This window comes from Rattus norvegicus, chromosome 15 (assembly GCF_021556685.1).
Source record: "Rattus norvegicus strain SHRSP/BbbUtx chromosome 15, alternate assembly SHRSP_T2T, whole genome shotgun sequence".
Taxonomy (NCBI): Eukaryota; Metazoa; Chordata; class Mammalia; order Rodentia; family Muridae; genus Rattus; species Rattus norvegicus.
The window spans coordinates 25,008,179-25,019,827 of record NC_141548.1 but is presented as its reverse complement, the minus strand read 5'-3'; the positions used below and the strand labels follow the sequence as shown (position 1 = coordinate 25,019,827).

Genomic DNA, 11,649 nt, shown 5'->3' with positions numbered 1-11,649 from the left:
CTACATAATGCATAATATGTAATAGGCTTATCCTCTCAGACACCTAAAAGAGTTGTCCCTGTGATGTGTTAGAAGGTGAGGTACTAGTTTGCATTGTTGTCTTGTTTTATGTTGTTTGGTTGTTGTTGTTGTTGTTGTTCTGAAAGACCCCCAGAGTGGGGAGACCCTCACTCAAGTCTCGGTATGACGAGACTCCCCAAGAACTCACAAGAGACCGATCTTGATGCAATCAACAAGAGGTTTATTGATAGGGACGACAGAAACCAGTGCACTGGGGTCGACTCGTATCCCACGCAGGGATAGAGGAGTTCGACCTCGAATGGTTGGGAGAAGGGTATTTAAAGGAAAAACCATACCGAATCACAAGGAAGAACCTCCTGTCTCTCATGATTGTTCTTTAAGATTTTAATCTAACTTTATGGTTAACCAGCTCCTGCTACTATGGTCAGCTGCTATTATGGTCAGCTGCTGTTATGGTTAGCTAGTTCCTGGAACAAAGTGACTGAACCAGATGGTGCAATTACTCTTTCTGTGATCAGCTAGTTTCTGGAACAGGCAGTTCCAGGGCCTGCTTTTGGCTTCAACTTTTGTCTAGGGGGCAATTTTAAACTTTTTCCTTTCAGTTCCAAGAACTTGGTGAGTGGCAGTAACAGCAAAAAGGGTCACTGTTGTTCCCTGAAAGGATGCTGTCAGATTTAGCTAATGAAAGTACACTATGCCCAGTTAACTTTGAATGCCACACAAATGATACTTTACTGCTGTACATCTAACCAGAATGCTGCACACACCCTCACCTGGCAACCGTATTTCAACAAGAACAGGCTCGACTGTGTGGCTCCGGTGGGGAGAATAGTCACAAAAGCCTAAGCCCGAGAAAGGAGATGTCTGAGTTCTAGTATACAGAGTCTCTGTCCCTGACCCTCTCTGGCCTCATTATCACTCCATGGAATGCACGGTTAACCCTTTGGGGACTGTCCCTTGGATAGCACCATCTAGGTTAATAAACGCCTTGTCAAGGGAGTTTTCCACAGTCAAAAACTAGAAGACCTAAAGTCAACATCTTACTCACAATGATTTCCAAACAGCACCATCCTCTGGAACGTCTCTCTGAGAATATTCTGGGAAGGAGTGTGCCACGGAACACACTAATACTTCTCTTGAGCTGACGTTGAAAATACTTTATAAATCTGGCCTCACGTGATTCTGGGTTTGCCTTCTTTTCTTTCTCTGTCTAAAATCTCTTCATCCTTAAAGGTCCTTCCAAATGTCCCCTGCTCTATGACACCTTCCTACCCCCACATACTTACATAACCAAGCATGGATAACATCCATCTGCTTCACTTCTGCATCCCAGCATTGAGCCCCAGGCATGGGCCATGCATGAATGATGTCAGGAGATGTCAATAAATGACTGACTGGTCAGTTAACAAATTCCAATAGCAGGCTCAGGCCACATTTCCCCATTGCATTTTCATTGTCGTTGTGAGATGATTGTTACTTCAATATGGGGAATCTATGAGGACGGCAAAGAAATATTATTAATATTGCATGCCCAGGAAATGAATCTTGGCACATGATTATAATCTTTGTAATCAATAATAAACTGCACTGATTATATCTTACTCTATAAGGCACTCCCATGAGTTATTTTCCGTGGGCCTCGTGACAGTATCATGGAAGGCATCATAGCCTTGTGGACTGGCTCACGCATCCTCTGTTACTGGAAGTTGGCAACCATGTACACCCGAGGCCCAGGAACCTCAGGTTTTGCAACAAGTTGGGCTTCACCCACCAAAAGCACTTTATGGGCTTAGTAAGGTAGAAAAGATAGAGGCCACTTTTTGTTCCTTTGGGGTTTCATTTTGGGAGGCATGCAAAGGTGGGGTTCTCTGCAATGAGACTGCAGCCTTTGTCCAGCTACCGGGGCACCTGAGGATTTAAAAGTCAAGACAACACATTTCCATTGCATGTTCTTGACCCCGACCATTCCCCTGATGGTGGCTTCAGAGGCAATAGCTGTCCTGGGCAGTGGGTTCTGTGAAAGAAAGTAGCTCTGAGAGGTCTGCTCTGGGGGTCGCAGGCACCTCCAGCTGTTTCAATCCCTGACAATTAATTTCTACATTAGCTCCCTTTCTGCTAACACATCTAGAGTGGGTTCCTCTCTTATTCCAGAGAGAGAAATGACTATGTAAACCCCCTCGCCAGAAGAGAAAACTATCGTGCAAAGGGATTAACTCCCCTAAAGTCACAATATATACAGTGACAGAGCCAAAATCTCATTCTGAAGGTCAGACACTTCTCAGCAAGATCCCCAGGGCAGAGCTCAAGAAAGGAATCTGGCTTTATGTATTAACCAACTGCTACCAGAGCTTCTGGTAAATAGAAAACAGGCCACAAGAAACATAACATAACCACAGGATGGAATATTACACAGCATTAAAAATAACACCGTACAAACTAATAATAACTAAAGAGTGGGACACAGACTCAATGTGGATTCAAGAAAATTAAGTGAAATAAGCCACTCAGAGAGACCAGTCACCCCTTTCCCCTGTTGTTGGCTTATTAATTCTACATCTTGTGTTCGCATCCAAAATATAAGCAAGAAAGACTCACCAAAATCAAATTGCACAGGACATTGTAGGGCTTCTTGGAAGCAAAGGCAGAGACAGATGTGTATTTCCTAGCATTAAATGCCTGCTGGGGTACACAATGCGCACACACACCACACAAGCATGCCCAGCATTAAATGACTACTGGTGTGCGCATAGACCTCACCAGTAGGCGTCAACTGCTCCTTTTAAACCATCCGGTGCTAAATTACTTGATAAGAAACCTACAACAGAGATAAAAATTTGCTCGCACATTCAAGTCCTTTTGATCGGGGAAGGGGGTGGATACCTCCTCAGAGATGCAAGGACTTGTATGATACAAAGGCAGAGACACAAGGGAGTTGAGCTTGGTCACTTCGTGAAAGGAGGCCCAAAGCATTGCAGAGCCCAAACAGGGCTCTCCGTGACATGCTCAGCATTAGTACTACTTTTGGGCCAAGCACACACTTTTGACTGTTCTGTGCTGAGGCCGACGAGACATCATGATGAAGTTCCCAAAGTCCACTTCTAGTGCCTCATATTAGGAAGCAGCATTTTTCCTTTCAGGGTCACTATTTTCTTATCCATTACTGATGCAACATCAAACTATGAAATTCTGCAAGGCTAGAAATCATTCATGCAATGAATCTTTTACAAACTCATCATCTCTCTCCCTTAGGTAGTTCAAGACAGGGAACGTTGGCGATATGTATGTGTATGTATATGTATATATATAAGAATGACAGTGTTTGTGAGAGCATGTAGAGAGAGACAATAACTATACATGTGTATATACATGAATGACTGTAAGAACATATGTTACATATACAGAGAATAACCTTATCTATGAAATATACATATATATGAATAAAAATGTTGGTAAGAGAATATATGTAGAGAGAATATCAATATATATGTGTATATATGATCAACAGTGTTCGTAAGAGCATTGTATTTATAGAGACAGAATAACTATATATATGTATATGTATGAATGGCATACATATATATGAATAACAGTGTTAGTAAGAGCCCTTTACACTTCGTGTTAGCTTCAGCATAGCTAAGAAAACCTTAACTCTATTGAATAAGCTTCCCAACCCACATTTCCACTGAGAGGCAGGGCCCAACACAGTAACCAGAAGGAAGGGTTGCTCAAGCACCAGGTTTTCAAAATATCTATACTCTCAAATGATTGCTAAACATCAGACAGAACCTCTGTGTACATTTATTGTAAATATTAGTATTTGTCATGTTAGAAACAGAATTGGGTCTACCACCATACCACGCTGAACGCGCCAGATCTCTTCTGATCTCGGAAGCTAAGCAGGGTCAGACCTGGTTAGTACTTGGATGGGAGACCTCCTGGGAATACCAGTTGCTGCAGGCTTTTAAAAAAGAAAGAAAGAAACGGAATTGGGTGTACTTGTTGATTTTTTTTTAAGACTAGAGATATAATTTAGTGATAGAATACTTCCCTCGTGTGTGCAAAGCCTTGGGTCTCAGTGTAAGCACCATAAAATAGCAAATCAATTTTAAAATTTGTTACATGTTTACATTTTAACTCCTTGGTTTCACAAACTTGCCAGTCTATATATCTTTAAGTGTCTGCAAAAAAGAAAAAAAAAAAACCAAAAAAAAAAAAAAAACAACTAGACATTCCGGATAGAATAGAGTGAAAAGACAAAACCCATTGTGGTTTGAATGAAAATGGCCCCCAACAGGCTCATAGGGTGTGGCACTATTAGGAAATGTGGCCTTGTTAGAGTAGGTGTGGCCTTGTTGGAGGAGGTGTGGCCTTGGAGGAGGTGTGGCCTTGTTAGAGTAGGTGTGACCTTGTTGGAGGAGGTGTGGCCTTGTAAGAGTGGGTGTGGCCTTGTTGGAGGAGGTGTGGCCTTGGAGGAGGTGTGGCCTTGTTAGAGTAGGTGTGACCTTGTTGGAGGAGGTGTGGCCTAGGAGGAGGTGTGACCTTGTTAGAGTAGGTGTGATCTTGTTGGAGGAGGTGTGGCCTTCTAAGAGTGGGAGTGGCCTTGTTGGGGGGAAGTGTGTCACTCACTGCCTTTGTTTCAGATGTTCAAGCCAAGCCCAGTGTCTCTCCCTTCTTGATGCTTGCCAATCCATTTGTAGAACTCTCAGCTATCTCTCCACCACCATGTCTGCCTGCAAGCTTCTCACCATGATGATAATGGACCAAACCTCCGAACTGCTCGATTAAATGTTTTCCTGTATAAGATCTGTTGTGGTTATGGTGTCTTTTCATAGCAATAGAACCTATCTGCATGTTCTAATTGGTAGGACTGAACTCAGAGCCCCACTAGGAATGCTTCGAGGACTCCTTCACACACTTTGAAAGTAACTTTAAAGAAGATGCTGGCATTGCAGAAAGCTGTGTTCTGACTACTGAGGTAAATGGCTGTGGGAAACCCAGTTTCTACTTCAAAGGACTTACTTCCATTTTTAGATCCCGGATGGTCTTGTTCAATTCCTTCACCTGCTTGGTTGTCTTTTCCTTTAATTCTCTAAGGGATTTTTGTGTTTCCTCTTTAAGGGCTTCTACCTGTTTACCTGTGTTCTCCTATATATCTTTAAGGGAGTTATTTATGTCCTTCCTAAAATTATCTATCATCATTGTAGAGAGCGACGCGGCGAAACAAAGATGGCGCCGACATCCAGCCTTGTCTGGATGTCGACAACTTACTGCGCATGTGCAGGCTTGTCCCCTTGCTAGGGCGGCCATACGATAATGAGATGTGGGGCGCCGTCCAGTGGTGAACAACGGTACTGCACATGTGCGGTTTTTTGCACCAGGTGTCAGTTGACCGTTAATATGCTAATGAGGGGCGGTACCATGCTAATGGGGTGATTCATTCTCCGCCAATCCCTGGAGGACAAGTAGTGGGGTGATAGTGGGGTGATCCATGCCCCACCAATCCCTGAGAGATAATTAGCATACTGTTGTGTATATAAGTCGAGCGACTTTGCCGCTCAGGGTCCCTGTTCAAGAGAGCTGTAACACAGTAAAGGCTTGTTCGCAGAAGAATCCTGTTGCCGCGAGTCGTTCTTGCTGGCGGGACATTGGGCGCGCGACACATCATCATGAGATGTGATTTTAAATCCAAATCTTGCTTTTCCAGTGTGATGGGGTAGCCAGGACTTGCTGTGGTGGAAGAACTGGGTTCTGATGATGCCAAGTAGCCTTGGTTTCTGTTGCTTATGTTCTTGTGCGTGCCTCTCGCCATCTGGTTATCTCTAGTGCTACCTGCCCTTGCTGTCTCTGACTGGAGCCTGTCCCTCCTGTGATCCTGGTTGTGTCAGAACTCCTCAGAGTCCAGCCGTCTCTGTGATCCTGTGATTCTGGGATCCTGTGATTCTGGGATCCTGGGTGGGTCAGAGCTCCTGAGGATCCAGCTGCCTCTGGGATCCTGAGATTCTGGTGTGTCAGAGCTCCAGGGAGTCAAGCTTCCTCAGGGTGTTGCAGGACTGGGTGGGGAGCCAGAGCCCTGGGTTTTCTCTGGGCACAGGTGCAGATGGAAGGAACCCATATCTCTGGCTGGGCAGGGGTTTGTGTTTCCCTGTTTTCTGTGGGGGATCTCAGTTATGCTGGGTGTTGGGAAAGATGATGTGGCCTCCTCACCTTGATCCTGGGCCTGTTAGAGCACCTGGGAATCAGGCTTCCTCTGGGTATTGTGGGAATGGGTGTGGAGCCAGCACCCCAGGTCTGCTGAGGGCACAGGTTCAGACCAGAAGAAACCTGTACCACTGGCTAAGTCAGGGTTCATGTGTCCCTGGATCCCAGGGGTCCCAGTTACTCCTGGTGTTGGGGAAGATATTGTGGCCTCCTCACCTCTGATTCTGGGCGTTTCAGAGCACCTGGGAGTCAGGCTTCCTCTGGGAGTTGTGGGAGTGGGTGTGGAGCCAGCCCCCAAGGTCTGCTCAGGGCACAGGTTCAGACCGGAAAGCTTCAAAGATTCTGTATGTAGTTGTGAGTTAAACTGCACCGCTGTTTAAAACACATACTTCTGCCATCCAGGTACTTCCTGCTGGGCTCTCATGGACACACTTCCATCGGAAGATCAAATTCATCTCAAATCATTGTTTGGTCTTCTGACTCACTGGGTGGTAGAATGGGCAAGGGTTGACAAGGGATACTTCTGGACAAAAAGTTGTTGGATAACAGTTTCCTCCAAGTTTGAAGTCTTCCTTCTTGAAGGGAAGCTCCTTAAGCAGGAAAGTAAACAACTCAAAGTAGCTTCAGGAAGTCCCTGAAACTGACCAGATAGATTCTCTAGGCCCCTCCCTACCAGAGTAAGTAATAAAGCTGTAGAGAGTCCCTCTGAGACCAGACCGGCTGCTTGGTGGAAGCAGAAACCAGCAGAACTGCCTGAAAGAGGTTTAAACCAGGGTCACTTAGAAAGGATACCCTCACCTGTTGAGTGGCCTGGAGGCTGTTTTGCTCCGGCTTCCCAGCTCTTGTGAGCTGTCACCCAGGCTGGGATGGGCCATGGTAATGCAGTTGTCTTTGGTTCATTTCTGCTCCTGTAAGTAACTCCCTTATCCACAGTCCTGAAGCAAACCCAATGAAAGCTATTGGTTCATCAAGTTGGACTTTGGAGGTATCTAGGCTTTAGTCTGTTGTGGGATCCCCATCTGGGGAGAGTGGAAATCTGTGTTGCAGCTCCAGGAAAAATTTTGCCGTTGGCTTGAAGATCCGTTGTGTGATTCCTGCCTCCTCCTTCTCCCATGTGATCACCATGTCCTAAGAAGGAGTTGCTTGGGCCCCGAAATGATGGAATCATGGCACAGAGCAACACTCCGTGAGATACACACAGCCGTGATTCACTGAGACGTTGGGGTTTCTTGTCTCTGCAGCGCAACAGCCTATACTGATGAATACAGGTGGGTTAAGACAAATACCACAAACTAAAACTAGGGGCCTGGAGACATGGCTCAGTGGTTAAGAGAGCTCTGGCTGTTCTTCCAGAGGACCTGAGTTCAATTCCCAGCATCCAGACGGCAGCTCACAACTGTAACTCCAGCTCCAGGGGATCTGGTAACCTCACAGAGACATACACACAGGCAAAACACCAGTGCACATTTTTTTAAAGATTTATTTATCTATTATATTTTATATATATACTGTATACACTGTAGCTGTCCTCAGAGACACCAGAAGAGGGCATCAGGTCTCATTACAGATGGTTGTGAGCCACCATGTGGTTGCTGGGATTTGAACTCAGGACCTCTGGAGGAGCAGTCGGTGCTCTTAACCGCTGAGCCATCTCTCCAGCCTAACCAGTGCACATTTTTAAAGTTAATTAATTTTCACAAAAGCTAAACTAAAACCTTAAACAGTATTAAACATTATCAAACAATTATTCTCACATGTTAAATAAAGCAAGATTAATGTCACAGTCCTGTCTCAGTAAATGTTTACTTAACAAGTCCCATGAGTCAGGCCTTGCATGGACAACGCATTGGACCTTCGAGGGAGAAGAAGTTGGCACCACAGAAAGAGAGAGAGGGAAGCCTGTACGCGGGCCAGTGAGACGTGACGATAAAGTTCAAAGACAAAGTTTGGTAGGTCCGCCTACCGCTGTGTGAGCTTGAGTACGCTTCTTTGAACTTTATGATTCTCCTCTGTAAAACAGAGGTTGTAATCCCACGTCTGATGGCCGTGGGAGCTAAGCATGACTGTGTGAAGTTGATAGGGTATTTTGAAAACTTACATCTTTTACAAATAGGACAAGCAATGAAGGCCTGGATAATTTCCCAAAGGTCACAATCTTGGCACTCATTTTTAGTGTTTGATAATGTTTAACAAAATCCCTCGGCCTTCCTGCTTTGATGGGGATATTTCCAGGTTATGTTTATGTCTTTTACCACAAACAGGAAACACCCTCACACCCATCTTCATACACTACAAAGGCTGACTACTTCTGTAGGAGAAATTCTTGGTGTCGGATGGTTGGTCATACCGTATAGCAATTCAGACACTGGTAAAGTACTCTCAAGGCTGCCTTTTAGAAAGTCTTCCCTTGCAGCAGGAGGCTACCCGGTCCCCAGAGCTTCATCCACACACACTCCTGAGCTTTCCCTAGCTTGTGCCTCCAGATCCATGTTCATGAAACCAAGCTCCCTGGCATCGTCCCATCCGGCACTCACTGCTTTGACCAGGCTGGCAGGCAAAGAACCGTCTGGTTTTGTCCCTGCTGCGTGTCTTTCTCTGCTTTTACACTCAGTGTTTGGAGGAGTCGGATAGAAGTGGCCTCTGTTCGGCTCTGAACTGCCCAGAAATAATTCATCTGTATCAAAGATAGCTTGTATCATTGATCCAGAAACGTTGCGGTAATGTAGCTTTTTCATTGATTATTTGGTAATGGGTTATTTCACTTCTATCCACTCTGGTTTCTCTAACTCCCAGCACATAATTCATCTCGCCGGAAAGCGTTTTGCTTGCCAATTCAGGATAGCTAAGAGCGACCCTCTGGCCCTCCAGCTCATTCAGAACAACACTCTGTCAGAATGGCCCTCTAACCTGCCCTCGGTTTTTGTTGTTGTTGTTTTGTTTTGTTTTGTTTTGTTTTTTAATATTTGGGTAAGAAACTAAAGGAGTGCCTGGTCTGAAGCAAATTGCCTCACACCATCTTGGAATCAGGGAAAATCTGATGGACTACACACTGCCAGCCACACCTGGAACTGCTGCCTGTGTCTCTTCGCCAGCTTATGACTGCAGCCATTGAATTAATAACCATCAACTGGGACTCAGAGAGGCCTAACGGCCAGGGCACTATTCTGGAGCTGCTGGCCCGATATTTAAATATTTATTGATGATAATCGGGTGACAGATAGGCATGAGCTGAGCCAGAAAGAAATTCAATCTGCCTTCGCAAGCAAGGTCACGGAAGGATCCTCCCCTCAGGCCATAGAGCCATAGGAAAATGCCCTCTCTAGAATGTGATGGTGAAGAAGTTAAGTCATAGTTATTTTCTAGTTCAAAATATAAATCCTTCTACATCATGTTTTATCAGACTATCAAGGAAGAGAGTTTGGAATTCAAACTTCTGCTTCCCTTCATATTCCGTACCATCCTCCTAGTTCCAAACAGTCAAGCACCACCGTGCTCCAGGGGTTTGATCAGTCCATAAATCACTGAGATCTAGAATGTAAGATCTTTCACACTCACAAGAGACATATAGATCAATGGAATAAAGTAAAGGACTCGAAACTAAGCCTGCACAGCTATGGGCAGTTAATTTTTTGTATCGGTGTCAAAGACATACAACTAATAGAAAAGGCTCTTGGACAAATAGTGTCAGAGATCACAGGAATCCAGATGTAGAAGAATGAAACTAGATCCATATCTCTCACCTTGCACAGAAATCAGTTCGATGGATCAAAGGCTTTAACCTAAGACTTGGAACACTGAAACTGTTACAGGAAAATATAGGCAGCACGCTTCGGCATACAGGCACAGGCAAGGAGTATCCAAACGGCAATCTGGTAGCACTGAAAACAGTTCCATGGTTACTGGGAGTATATGAAATTAAAAAGCTTCAGCACGGCAAAGGAAATGATTGAGTGAAGAGGTGGCCTACAGAATGCGGAAAAGTCACTGCTCACTAACCTGCAGATAGAGGACTAATATCTTGGATATATAAAGAATTACAAAATGAACATTAAAATCCAAAGATGCTCATCTCCAAACAGGCTGATGAAATGAGTAGATAGACCACCAAAGAAGAAATACAGCAGTATTTTTTTTAAAGTGTTCATTGGGGAAATGCAAATTAAGATTCCTTGAGATTCCAGCTCGTTCTTGTCAAAATAGCCATCAAGAAAACAAATGTCAGCAAATATGGCAAGAAAGTTGGAAAAGAGTGACCCTCATAGGCTCCTCTCGTGGTAGGAGTATAAACCGGTACAGTCACTATGGGAAGCAATATGGAGGTTTCTCAAAAACTAGAACTGCTATGGGACGCAGCTACATTACTACAGACACATATCCCAGACTCTAAGTCCCACCAGAGTGATGCTTGCATGTCCATGGCTGCTCTGGTCGCAATACCAAAGACATGGACCCAACCTAGATGTTGACAGATGAACGGATAATGAAAATGTGGTGCACATACATAGTGGAATTTTATTTAGCCATAAAGAAACTATGATATTTGCAGGAAAATGTATTGAACTGGAAATCGTATTAAGTAAACTGAGCCAGACTCAGAAGAAAAAGTGTTTTCCCTAGTATGCAGAACCTAGATTTAAGTGTGTGTGTGTGTGTGTGTGTGTGAGGATGTGTGTGTGAGGATGTGTGTGAGTGTGTGTAAGTGAGTGTATGTATGTGAGTATGTGTGTATGTGTGTGAGGGTGTGTGTGTATGTGTGTGTATATATGTGAGTGTGTGTGTTTGTGTGTGTGTGAATGTATATGTGTGAGTGTGTGTGTTTGTGTGTGTGTGAGTGTGTGAATGTATTGTATGAGTGTGTATGTGTGTGTGAGTGTGTGTGTGAGGATGTGAATGTATGTATGTGAGTGTGCGTTTGTGTGTGTGTGTGTACGTGTGAATACATTGTGTGAGTGTGTGAGTGAGTGTGTGTGTATGTGTGTGTGAGTGAGTATGTGTGTGAGTGTGTGTATGTGTGTGGGTGTGTGTGTGAATGTATGTGTGTGAGTATGCATTTGTGTGTGCGAGTGTGTGTGAGTGTGTACATGTGAATGCATTGTGTGTGTGAGTATGTGTATGAGTGAGTGTGTGTATGTGTGTATGTGTGTGAGTGTGTGTGTGTGTGTGTGTGTGAATGTTGTGGTAGAGTGGGGGGAGTAATAATGAAATATATGTGACATGATAAAGAAAGGGGTTGTATAGGGGTGATGAAAGGGACCTGGAAAGTGTCAGGGAGCAGGGAATGTATTAAGGACAGGGGACAAATTTATAACAAAGTATATATGGAGAAGCCCTGGTGAAGCCCATGAGTTTGTATGCTAAGGTAAAGGCTTCAGTAAACAGAATACTTAAAAACTAACAAAAACTATTCTTTCCGGTTATACTGCAGTAACA

General features: G+C 44.3%; 1 pseudogene; it reads left to right on the top strand.

Moving 5' to 3' along the window:
• The first annotated feature begins 3,862 nt into the window (after window positions 1–3,862).
• On the top strand, window positions 3,863–3,981 carry LOC120097192 (5S ribosomal RNA; annotated as a pseudogene).
• The last annotated feature ends 7,668 nt before the right edge of the window (window positions 3,982–11,649 follow it).